Source organism: Zootermopsis nevadensis, unplaced genomic scaffold (assembly GCF_977971745.1).
Source record: "Zootermopsis nevadensis isolate Lab colony 2312 unplaced genomic scaffold, Znev_1.0 Znev_ptg000028l, whole genome shotgun sequence".
In the NCBI taxonomy this organism is placed as follows: Eukaryota; Metazoa; Arthropoda; class Insecta; order Blattodea; family Termopsidae; genus Zootermopsis; species Zootermopsis nevadensis.
This window is the reverse complement of record NW_028259160.1, coordinates 20131508-20145124: the sequence shown is the minus strand read 5'-3', so window position 1 is coordinate 20145124 and position 13617 is coordinate 20131508. Positions and strand designations below refer to the sequence as shown.

At 39.8% G+C, this 13617-nt stretch overlaps 1 protein-coding gene and 1 long non-coding RNA gene across 3 annotated transcripts in view; one reads left to right on the top strand and one right to left on the bottom strand.

Moving 5' to 3' along the window:
- LOC110826950 (uncharacterized) overlaps positions 1-6911 on the top strand; it is a 76309-nt gene extending 69398 nt beyond the window's left edge. The window contains exon 4 of the long non-coding RNA XR_002542176.2: positions 5924-6911. This is a non-coding gene — a long non-coding RNA (uncharacterized LOC110826950). The remainder of the gene's footprint in view (positions 1-5923) is intronic.
- The window catches only part of Oamb (Octopamine receptor in mushroom bodies), a 109910-nt gene extending 96494 nt beyond the window's left edge, over positions 1-13416 (bottom strand). For both annotated transcript variants that reach the window (XM_087357828.1, XM_022058098.2), the window contains exon 1: positions 13276-13416. The gene's annotated coding sequence lies outside the window, so the exon portion shown is untranslated. The remainder of the gene's footprint in view (positions 1-13275) is intronic.
- Between the last annotated feature and the right edge of the window lie 201 nt (positions 13417-13617).

The window sequence follows — 13617 nt, the reverse complement described above, 5'->3', positions numbered from 1 at the left end:
GATATCGATTCTGTTGTACCTAAATGTGGAGCGATGAGTCGATGTTGCAATTCGAATCACGAATTGAATGCCACCGGTTGTGTAATTTTATAGAAGATGAAGATCGAACTGCAACCCGTATATTGACGAAATCAATTAATTATTTTTTATATATTTTTGGTGATATTTGTGGAGCGTAGTTGCAGTTTTGAAAAATGACAAATTTGGAAGTGATTTCTTGGCAAACTGCGTAAGAAGTAGTTACTTTTATTGTGTATAAAAGACGACTTAACCCGAGTGAGGCAAATTGAGGCAGATATGCGTTGTCGTACTTTAATTTCTGTATCGTTGAACAACTAAAAATTAACTCCGAAGATTTACAAAAGCCAAAATAAGTATTTTGGAACTGAAGATCTACTTGAAAGATTCCGTATTCGAGATATAAAAAGATAATACATAACGTAAAAATTAACTTGGCAATAATTGTTTTGACGTTTGTTTTTTGGATAATAAAAATATTAATAATTTGTAAAGGCAAACGTCGAACCACACTACCACTCGGTGTCATTCTGACTTGTTAGTGTCGTCCCCAATTACATAAATTTTGTCACATTTTCGAACGACTGATTACCTATCCTTATATTCTGGTTTTGTCTGAATTCTGATGCCGAGACATTATCATGTACTTTGTCTTTCTGATTTTATTTCTAGAACAACATCCATTCCAGCCCGTAAGTGTGTTTCTACGTTGGCTCTTATAGTATTTATATTATCGGCCAACAGATTAATATTATCAGCAGAGACCATCAGCTTATGTGTCCCTTTCAGTTCGAAATCGCCCTGATTTTCTTGGACTTTTTAATGTCATGTTCTAAGGCAAAATTGAAAAGCAGCGGCGATAGAGAATTTCCCTGTTTCAGGCAATTCTGATTAGGAAATATATCGGACAAATCTTTACCTCCACTAATTTCGATAATGGTTTCACTTAAACGCGTTTTAATTTGCCTGACTAACTTTTTTAAAACTGAGTCGTGGGTATTCTTAAAATCGATATATAAATAATTAATGGACTGTTGTATTCACACTTTTTCTCTAGCATCTGGCAAATGTAGAACATCTGATCAATTGTAGATCTATTTCGATGGATCCAACTCTGATGATCTCCAGTAATTCCATTGGTATATAGAGTCAGCCTCGCCAGAAGAATGTCGGATAAAATTTTGTAGGAAGACGACAAAAGGCAGATTCCTCGACAATTATTTCGATCAGCCTTATTACCCTTCCTATGAATTGTTTATAATAACACGAGATTCCTTCCTTCGCTATGGTACTTTCGCCTTTATTATATTTAGAGAAAATAAGTTCGTGTATCTCGAGACGCAACGTTTCGCCTCCTGCCTTGATCAAGTCGGCCAGTACCCGGGGATTTATACTTTTCCAACTTCTCAATAACAGTCTCCACTTCGATGATTCTAGGCTCTGACACTAATGTGTCATCCGTTTGTATATATCTATGTGCGTAATGTCATGAACCCCGTTAACATTTAACACCTTGTTAAAGAGATGTTTCCACCTGTTCAAAACCTTGTCAGGGTCTGCGAGCAGATAACTATTCCCACCTTTGGTAATATTAACTCTAGGTTGGCAACCTTTCTTAAATTAATTTATCTTCTGTATAAATCACTAATATTTTTGTTTCTGTAACCAGTTTTAAGTTCATTAATTTTTTGACGTAAATACGTCTATATTTTAGGGTCAGTGTCATTCGGCAAAAATGTGTTACGTCTGCAGTCTGAAATACAAGTTTCGCCGATTATAATCGGTAATTAGCGCTAAGAATATATTCCTAGCAAATGAGGCGATAACCGAAACAGCGTTCTACGGGGTTAACATTACATATATGGAGATGCGATCTTGCGACTGCGCGTATAAAAACCCGTACACTTATCTCAGGTATTAAATTCATCCATCACCCTCGAAGTAGTTCCCCTGGGAGTGAACACAACGATCCCAGCGCCGCTGCCAAACCTGGAAGCATCCCTGGAAATCTTTCTTTGTCAGCCTGTCAAGCACCATCTGCGATTCTTCCTGAATCTCTTCTATCGTCTCAAATCTCCTTCCCTTTAGCTGAATTTTCATCTTTGGCAAGAGGAGAAGTCACACGGAGCTTAGAAAGGAAGTTGGGGTCGGTTCTTGCAAGATCTTTGAGCTCCTGACAAACGAGAAGTCGATTCTGCTTCTGGTCCTCAGACAGGAGCCTTGGCACAAACTTGGCTGCGATGCATCGCATGTGGAATTCTTCCTTTAGAATCAGCTGACAGGTCCCATAGCCTATCCCAACAATGTCGCACAAGTCGTTGATGGTACGACGTCGATCTTCGTAACATTTTCGGGCGTTGTGCTCGAAGATGGTCGTCCAGAACGCTCGGCATCATCGACAGAGGTTCGGCCATTTTTAAAACGTGAATGCCACACAAAAGTTTGTGCACGACCCATTACGGACTCCCCAAATGCTTGCTTTAGCATTTCATAGGTTTCCGTAGCCGTTTTGGCGAGTCTTTGGCAAAATGTGATGCACACGCCATTCCGAAATCGCAGGAGGGTCGGTGTAATGCACTACCAAAATGCCCGTAACTAAGAAACAAATGCTAATTCGATGATGCCGGCTGGCACACTGATTCACTATGAATGTAGGTCGCACCCCTTAGCGGCAGAAGCTCGTACTACATCCGGTTCGCCCTCTATTGACACAGTCTAGAAACTTTCCGTTCGCACCTCGTAAATACTGAACGGTTTGATGAATAAGAGTCTACATCTAGGATGAGGGGCCAGATTCTGGGTCCTTCTCGTGTCTTAAGTGCTTCTTAAAGTAGACACCTCGGGTTGACTTCCTTTTCTTAAGTTGTCTCTCACGAAGCAATTCTCGGTAGCAAGAAATCATGTCGAGAAGACCTCAATTAGCCTGGCTGCTGCACTCGCAGTCGTGAACATTCTCAGTAAACTGGTCCATGATTGCTGTGATCTTGGTGATGTCACTGAGGAATTATGTGGTGAGGGTCGTCGGGGTCTTTAGCCCCACTCTGGATGCGCTGCTCTCCTCGTCGGTAAGGCTCTCACCATGAGACTGCAATAACTCCTCCATTGGTACATTGGTATTCTCCAGTTCTGCTTCATTGGCCGGCTCGACTAAGTCACTGACGACATCTGATGTCGCTTCAAACCCAGGAAGTCGCTGGATTCTTCCAGACCCCGTGCATGCAGTTTTTGATTTCTTTATCCTTCATGATGTGGCAGTTTTCCCATAATTGATCGATTGTTTAACTTCAACAAGTTTTCTGAAGGTTCGAGGAAGGTAGTAGGCCTTGAAATTCGAATTGACTCCCTGATCCGTTGGTCGTAGTAAGAAAGTTGTGCTTGGCGAAAGGTAAACCACTTCTACAGACATGCAGGTCCAAAGGATGTCTAGATTGTGTGAGTGGCCTGGGGTTTTATGGAGCACCGACAATTCTCTCCGGGTTTAAGTTTGTTTCCTTCACATCAGCGTCTCACTTCTGGGCAAATTGTAACACAAAACTGCTGGAAAATATTAATTATCACCCAGGCATTCTCGTTTGTTTCCCAAATCAGATGTAATTTTGAAAATCCCTTCATAGCTCGTGGTGTATCAGACTGACAGACGATCATCGGCTCCTGAGGCGTCATCACCCAGGAGCAGTGTTGAACGGTCTTTTCCAACCTTGAACCCAGAAGCATATTTCTCTTCTCGGGAGATGAAAGTTCGTGATGGCATTGTCTTCCAGAAAAGGCTATTTGCCATGCTCGATTGCAGCTTTGAGAGTAACAGGAATCTCCTGGGTGATTTGTCCACACTCGCAGCTTCAGTGATGTGGATGAACTCATCAAACCAATCTCTGGTAGCTGAGAATGTTTTTGGGACATCTCCTTCTACTCCCTGCAGATGAATGACGTTCCTCCGTGGTTCTTCAATGATGATGAGTTGGCTTAATGCCATGTTAAGTTGCGTTTGGTAATCCACCCATGTGCTAAGTCCGCTTTCCGTTTTGTTCTAACAAACTGCTCCTTGAACGAACTACCTTCGTTACCGATAACTTCGAGGTCGTCATGACAGAATCGTTTATCTTGTCTCCATTTTTAATAATGGTTATAGTTATTGATGTAGCCAAGATCAAAGGAGAGCCGACATCCACCTGACACTCTTGCCAGTTTCTAACAGCCTCAACACTTGAGAGTTTTACATCCAAGGAGAGGCTTTGATGTACTTGAAGTAGTTGAACTTGTAGGCCGCTTTCCAGAATAGAATGAATAACATAGAAAAATCTGCGAGACAATGCGGTGGAGCTTGGACTAACTAACATACGCGAGCGCTGATAGGATATGAGAGTACAAATGTGAAGCGCTCTGATTCGAATATTCGAAGACACTAGTACTTCTGGACATATCGGGACACTCACTCCTACATCTTTGGCCGATATGTACATCTAATAATATTTAAGAAAAACAACACCTTCGCCCAAAAATGGAAAAACAAACGTAATGAAACATCACCAAAAAAACTACAGAAATCATAATTGAGTTTTAAGTTCTTAGATATATTTTACACCTGATGATGGTTTTATAAAAACCGAAACATGTTGTGTAAATGTTCCGAAATGTAAATCGATCAATCGATATGGAACATCAATGATATTTTATTATCTTAATTATAAGAAATTTTAAATGTTTTAAATATTGTGATAAGACGGATTAAAATAAATAATTGTTATAATATTCACAATATGACGCAATTACACTATCTTATCGATTTTAATATCGTACTTTCATCTATGACGTGGAGTTCCGAGCTGCCTCTTCAGTATAGGCGCTGGGACATAACTCTCATCACCTAAATGCTTGCTACACATCCCGCCCATCCTCATGTTGTCATTTATTATACATGGTGGATAGCACAAACTCTAAAGCTCCTTACCTCGCAATCGCCTCCTGCCATTTAGACCTTTATATATAGGGTGATTCAAAAATGACTTTATAACTTTAAAAGTGTATAGAAATTTATTTAGAAGGCTTACAGAATCGGTTGAGGTGTCATTTTGTAGCAAAACAAATCACGTTTTACCTCAAATAGTCATTTTGGTTCGATGTGATTGCCATTGGTGATACTGCAGACATCCCACCTGAAATCAATTTCTTGCCAAACACGATCCAGCATATCCGATGTCACTTCTGCAACTGAGGCGGTGATTCGAGCTTCGAGCTCAGTGAGATTGGCAGGTAAGGGTGGAACATACACACGATCTTTAATGAAACCCCATAAGAAAAAATCGAGAGAACGAGGTGGCCATGCTATCGACCCTGTTCGACCAATCCACCGACCTGGGAAACGGTTATTGAGGAAATCCCGGACTTCTGTGAGGTAGTGAGGTGGTGCGCCGTCTTGCTGGAAGTGAATGCGTCCTTCTTGGTCATCTTCGTCTAACTGTGGTATGAGAAAATTTTCGAGCCATTTTCAAATGCACTGCCGCTTGCGCTCGCGGTGACGGAATTCGGTACTACAGCACAACGTGAGTCAAACTTGATTTGTTTTGCTACAAAATGACACCTCAACCGATTCTGTAAGCCTTCTGAATAAATTTCTATACACTTTCAAAGTTGTAAAGTCCTTTTTGAATCACCTCGTATATCGTATATTGTACAAGTTTGCCTTTCGTGCTATGCAAAATAAATTCAAAGTACGTTCTGAGGGATGCGACTCAGGTAGCATAGAATTAAAACGAAGCTCGTTCGATGCTAATAGTGGAGTGTGGTGGATATTTGCTTGTAGGTAAATATTTTCGCATTTAATTTACTTTACAAATAAATTTTATAAAATATATGCACTCTTTACATAAACTAAGTAAGCCCTAGAAACTTTGTACGTCCCGTACAGAAAATGACGCAAGAGTACGACGTGGTGAATCGGATCTACATCTGGACGTGCAACCATGAGGATGGAAGATCTCTACAGTGGCTTGTGACTACGTCAGCGAGGCTCCTGACCCCCAGAAATTCCTCTCTTTGAGTAACAAGCAGATGGCAGCCTTTCAATCGAGAAGTTGATAGCGTGAAATGGGGACCTCTCGGAGTCAACTGGGTCTCACTGGCGCCGTGCCGTGGAGAAATACGGGAAACACGTTCTGGACACACAGGCATACCTCGGAGATATTGCGGGCTCGGTTCCAGACCAACGCAATAAAACGAGTCACACGAATTTTTTGGTTTCCCAGTGGATATAAAAGTTATGTTTACACTACACTGTAGTTTATTAAGCATTATGTCAGTGTCGGCCACTGAATTGCCCGCCATGAGGGACAGAATGTGAGAAATGAAAGCCTCAGTGCATTGCTAAGACCAGGTGTTTTAAGTATTGTTCTCACATTGTTTTAAAGCGCATTTATGAAGCATTATTTAGTGAGAATTTAATTATACTGCTGTAGAATAAATCCAGCTTGAATTGAACTCACGACGTTGTTACAAAATATAATTTTCCCCAGGTGCTACCTAATCTCAAGCACTCGCAATGAATATTAGCCCCTGAAACTGAGACACAAATTTTGATACCCACACAAACAACAGGAAAAATTACTTTGGTTCGTTTTAATAGCACTGGAAACACAAAATATTGGTATTTAAATAGACTTGCAGAGAGCTGTAGTAGTATTTAAAAGGGACCGCAAAGGGTTAATATTAGTAATTAAAGTACGTTTGTTGTTTGATTCAGTTTTTTGTTTGATTAAGTGTGTTTCTTCTCTTGACATACAATAGGCCGAGTTAACTTTCTTAAAATTATGAAGAATAATATGTGTGCTTTTGAGTATAAACAGTCGGATATAATTTTCTATTTATTTTTTGTAATAATAAAACAATTTCTTTTCTTATTAACATTACTATTCATTTTCTGTAATAATAAAGCTTCTAATTCATTTTATAATAACAATTTCTAATAAAGTTTGATCGAAATAAGTAATTCAAACCATAAACCATCTTTCCTATCCATTTGCGCAATCTCACCTACCCGGTTAGGAGAGATTGCGTAAAATCAAATGTCTGAAAAAAACTGCATTATCTTATCAAAAATTGAAAAAAAAACAATCGGAATATTGTTCATTAAATATGCATAACATACCAAAGAAAACATGTGTACACTTATTTACGAAAATAGATAAACATTCGATTTTTAGTGATTTTTTTTCCCGAATTGTGCGCAATCTCTACTCACTTTACCTTATAAACTACGCCTTAGCAGTTATTATTTCGAACTTACAACTAATCCTGTATGTTGTTTGATCTTTGTGCCATTAACATACAAAGTTGTTCCTGCATCAACGCGTAGGAAGGATTTCATATGTTACATTTCTGATAAACCAGTTTAAGTGATGTTCTATTTCCGGCTGTCCGATATTGAAAATGGCCAACATCTTAGCCCCCAGATCGCATACATCCTAAATTTATTATTGTTATAACAACTGTTAATACAAAGATGGCTGTCTTCCGTGCTATAGCACCTTTTAGTGTGGTAGACTTTACCAACGTTTCAGAGGTTCTTGCTACGTCCTTCTTCAGGGCGAAGATGTTTGTTTAAATGGTTATGTATACTTTAATTTCCACTATTATGCGTTTTAGTAGTTATTAAACTATTCACTAATTGAGTCTTATTTTGTACGTACCTTTCAGTATATTTTATGTAGTTTTTCTATCAGTAAATGCAGTTAAAGAGAGAAAATGTTTCTCATTGAAATACATGCACATATGGTGACCGCGAAACTTATGTTATACGTCTCTGGGGGCAGGCATCAAGTTTTCCCTGAACTCATTTGGTTAGTGGTACATTTAATGTGTTATATTAGAATTAGTGTTACGCCAGAGAAAAAGGTTGAGAACCCCTGGTTTAGAACATACAGAAAGACACTTCTATGCCCTATGGACATATAGAGTGCTTTCAGTTTCCCTCTTTCAAATCTGTGGCTTCTAGAATATGATTGGTACAGCGGCCTTCAAGAACCTTGACAGACATACAATTCAAATAGCAAACGTGGGAACATCAGAGCACACGTGTGACCAGCCAACAGGTTCTCGTACAATGACCCTTCATGACTCCCTCTCTCCCTCGTGCTACATGCTACAATTCACAAACCAGCAGAAAATCCCTGCTAGGAATTCGATATACGCGCATGCGCAAGATTTCGCGGTGAGTGACGACCCATCCTAAAAGCATTCGTTCCACAACCACTGAACGAACAACAGACGACAGGCTTTCACGTGTTCTAATGGGTACAGCTTTAAGATTACCTCACAGTGGCACAGCGATTTAATCTAGAATATTATTACAACACCCACAGGACACAGTACAGACGCTCTTACTACAGGCTAATCTCAACTGCCTGATGTTTTCAGTCTGTGTTGTAGTAGCGTAAAAAACTGACGTGTCACAGTTCCCACCAATAGCAGCCCTCTAGTCCACCAGACAGTAAATATTCCCCCCGCACCGCACCAGAAACGACTTCGCCCAGCAGGGTTTTTCTCGTGATCTGTGGACAGTAGTTGATATGGCGACTTCTAACAGTGGCATGGCTCGTCCTGTGTACGAGGGTTTAAGAGACTGCCTTCTGACACGAAAAAGGTGCACAAGGATTTGGGCACAGCCGACAATCGGTGGTCCTCGAACATCTAACAGTTCATCACATTTTTATTGAAATAATAAGAGAACGGGCTTGGTCGGTCGTGAGCTTAAAAATCGAAAGAAAAAAATTGGATATGTTAGCGATTGTCAACACGCAGGTCTACTTTTTTTTAACCTGTTATTTCCTCCCCAACGGCTTTTTCAGGCTTTGCAGCCAATGAAAAATGCTTTATAATGAAAATGTTGAATCCAAGATATTAAATTACGCACTCCGTTGAAATTGACGTTGATACACATGCATGTATTTTCCCACCCAGATGGCGTTTTCTTAATTTATTCGACGACGTAAAAGTAAAGTTTGTCCCACTATACGCCATGTAGGCGCTTGGGGGGAGAGGAGTTATAGCTCCTCTCTACCTTGACCTCGGCACTAGGTGGGGGTGAGTGGTCAGCATCACGCCCCGGCCGGCTTTACCCCCGGGAAAGGACCCCGGAATCCATTGTATAGGAGACTGGGTGGGCCCCAGAGCCTGTCTGGACACAGGAAAAAAAAAAATCGTTCGCCCCCGTCGGGGATCGAACCCCGGTCGTCCAGCCCGTAGCTAGTCACTATACTGACTGAGCTATCCCGGCTCATATTCGACGACGTAGTGGTGTTAAATACGTACGCACTCATCGCAGAAGCTCCAAAATACGTCTCCCTTAACGCAACACAGTGTTGCTAGAATGTACGTGCACCTCACGGATGTTAAAGACGTGCAAGTTCGTCTCTGCCGATGACGTAGCGTGGACAGAAGCGAATTCTGGTTACGTAAGGACACAGGGTATGAGTGAGACCGTAAGCCAGTGTCAGTCGCGAGCTTCTGTTTTATTGTTGTCATTTATAATCTCGCCCTAAAAGGAAGTCAGTTAGCGCATTCCAGAGAAATGACACATCAGACCATAATCCACCGACTTGCCTTATATCCATGCTATTCCCTAGGCAAAAACCGTACATGAACATCAAGAAAGCAGCTTAATGGATCAGAGTCCTTTATGACAGCCAGTAACCTGAAGAAGACAGTGTGGACAACTATCGAAACATCCTGTCAGCAATTCCTCGCCAATCGCTGTTTCTCCAACTGCAGTTGTCAACTTGCGTCAATTGTAGCCGGCGTTGGCATTTGTTTTCATGTATTTGTGACTTACAGACGCGGGAAGTTTTTGAGATTCCGCGCATTCGCTGACTGCAGAATTGCAGTAGCTTCGGGAAATCAGTTTTATAGTGCGGAGAAGAGATTGTTATCGACGTGTGTTGTTGTGTGGCACATATCTGTTGTGTTAGTATTTTAAATGCTGTGTTTTTATCGTTCGTAGCTTGACCTCGGTTTCCCACAAGGCGTTGGTTCTGCAAACCGCAGTGCGTTCATTAACATAACTTCCGCGACGAGTTGGGGATTACTGTGTTATGAAACTTGTGTCCGACAACGGAAAATGCCCAATGTAATACGAGTATACCTGCGAATTGAAATTCTTTTGCACATAAATTGTTGTAATGCTGTTTTCATTTTAAAGTTTTTGTTGTGTAACTATTATCAACGCTTCAATAGTTGATCCAGGTCTTGAATTAAAAATTAAATTACGTTGTGTTTACCGAAAAATATTTGAAGGAAGATAAACATAAATTAATATAGTATGAACGTATATATTACATCTAAAGACGAAAATACGCGGTGTATCGGATGTCTGTGAATAACCACATAATATAAAATCTTCAAAAGCTTTAATCACGTTTTGTACCTGTCGACTTAAGCCGTTCTTATTTTTGTCGATCTACAAACTCCACGCTTAGCGTAAAATAAATTATTTGTCATGTATTAAAAAAAATATTCGGAAAACGATTTTAAAATACGTATCAGAAATTCAAAAAACAATTTCTTAGCATAATGTGGGCTTTGCCTCAGCCCCTATATGACTTATCAGCCCGCCACATTATCCAAGGCCTGTCCTTCACACATGACTGAAGACCCTTTCAATTTCTTATCTGGCAAACATGTTGTTATACAAAGCACATGAAGGCGTCACACATTGAGTTTGTGAGAAATTTGTAACGAAATGTGAGGAATGATTGTGGGTTACGATATGATGGAAAATCCAAAAATTCCAACAAAAGATATTAAGTTTTTCTGGTTACATCCGACAATTAAACTAGAAAACTAGTGAGGCAATAGGATTCTGAAAACGTCAGCAAGGAAGAGACTCGAAACATTTGTACATTTGTCCTTCCTGCTTTAAGAACGATAGGTCCACCCACCACCGATCTCAGACATTGCCTGCGTCACTTCTCGCCCTGTGGTTGGCAAACGTCTTCGAACGCAGCTGGAACACGGCATTATCACAACGCCACTAATAAAAACAGGAATGGATCCAAATGTAACAGAAATAATAACGATAAGAGTGAACTAGGCATCGCGTAATAAAGACAGGGTTGATGTTAAAAGCATTCAGGACTTTGGCAGTACGTCGGAATGAGTGAACCTTCTTTAGGCCGCTGAAGGCAGAAGCTCTCTGCTCAGTGGACATAATAATAAGGAAATCGATGATAAAAAGTTGACAGTGGATCCACGGTTCCGGAGAATTAGACGTAAATACGTCTATACGGAAAGGAAGTTTATATATTGGCTTTATTCTAAATATTTCCTTTATACATGCTTTACAATTGAGTAAAGTTTGATTAAGACTTTGCTTATTTAACTTGAATTAGTTATGCTTAAGATGGGTCTGTGGTAGCTGAATGTAATGTATTGTAATGTAATGTATTGTAATGTAATGTAATGAAATGTAATGTATTGTAATGTAATGTAATGTAATGTAATGTATTGTAATGTAATGTAATGAAATGTAATGTATTGTAATGTAATGTATTGTAATGTAATGTAATGTAATGAAATGTAATGTATTGTAATGTAATGAAATGTAATGTATTGTAATGTAATGTAATGTAATGAAATGTAATGTATTGTAATGTAATGTAAGGTAAGGTAAGGTAATGTAACGTTTCCTAGGTAACAACAATGCCGAGTGAACACGACGTTCCCTCGGTAACCATTGTTGTCGATTTGTTGATATGGATCTTACACATTTTCGTTCCACGTTTTCATTTCACTTTTTCGTTCCCCCTTTTTGCCGAATGACCCTTCCTTATAGACGTATTTACGTCAAAAATAATAATATACCAGCAAGAACAAAGTAGATCCATGCGGCACTATCAAGCATTGCCCCACGCCTTATACAACGCGAAAGTTTCTTATGGCATTCAGAAAAGTCCGCACTATTTCTTATCCTGAATGAATTCAAACAACTTCGCCTTTCCACATTGTTCTTTTTAATTGTTTTATTATGTTCTTATTCACGCATGGGTCTTCGATATTGTATCTTCCTTTCAGAAATTCGGGCTACGCGTTTGTTATCACATTTTCCGTCAAAGTGATGTTTATTTTATGAAAAAAGACGTGCAGGGGTACAGAACACATTACAATTATTTATGTACACTTTATAGACGAGATTCAGTCTCACTCTATCGCGTAATAACATTCTCAAGTAAAATAGATGCGACGAACATCTAAAGTTGATAGATTTCCCTAAAAACGAGACTGTACAAATGTTACAACAATAAATACAAAGCGGAATCATTCCTGCTGTCTGCTTTGTGTTTTTCGATAACGATGTCTTTCTACAACAAGAAGTTTTTTTTTTAATTCTTCCAATCTGCGTCCAAGTCTCGCGGATGATCGATTTATTTCGACTAAAATTCAATTCGTAGGCTCTGATAAGTGTTAAGAGCCAACCCGTTTACTCTAAATCCAAATTCCCACAAGGCATTATTGTTGCCAATCAATACCCTGAATTCTGCAGTGATTTTTAAGGGCGTAGTCCCGGGATTTTTGGGCGGGGGGTTGAACTGCTATACTTTAAAGCCCTACAAATGACATACGCTACGAAGAGGTTTCAGAATAAAAGTGCATGATTCTGTTTCTCAGATCACGTTGCATAGTTTTCCGTTCGTAAGTACAATCGAATTTTTGACGTAAATACGTCTATAAGGAAGGGTCATTCGGCAAAAAAGGGGAACGAAAAAGAGTAACCTAGTTACCTAGGAAATGTCGTGTTTACTCGGCATTGTTGTTACCTATAAAACATTACCTTACATTACCTTACCTTATATTACATTACTTTACATTACATTCATCTACCACAGGCCCATTTTAATCGTAACTAATTCAAGTTAAATAAGCAAAGTCTTAATTAAACTTTACTCAATTGTAAAACATGTATAAAGGAAATATTTAGAATAAAGCCAATATATAAACTTCCTTTCCGTATAGACGTATTTACGTCAAATTCTCCGGAACCGTGGTTCCACTGACAATTTTTTTTGACGAAATCCATGCACATAAACATTATTTACATCTGGTTTAGAATAAAATATCGCTGCAGATGTTAAAACTTTTCGTTAGCCTTAAATTGGCCGATACTTGCCTCGAAATGACCAGTGCCGCGTCACTCATCCAGCAGTTGGTCAGCGCAAACTACTTCAGAACGATTTTAACCTAATTAGTGTCGGTACTTTAGAATCTACTCACCCATTTGACGGCGTCCTGGTGCACAGAACACACTGCACTATTACAATTCCACCGACCGGAGCACAACTGTCAGTGTGCAATTAGCGGACTCAGGTGAGCCAGCCCACTCGTGTCCATGCGGACGGAGCTCTGGCCTTGCGACTAGCGTCCTCTGTTGCTACGAGACACATCGCCTCTCAAGTGACCGTCACACCTTCGTATAAGGGAGGTCCTCCGTTCGATACCGCCTATTCTGATAAGTTTCTTGGTTGTATTCAGTCTCTGCTGCAGAGAACTGGGAGTTTACTTCGAAAAGGCAATGAATGGCTAATTCCTTCCTAATTCGTCCGAATTCATTATGAG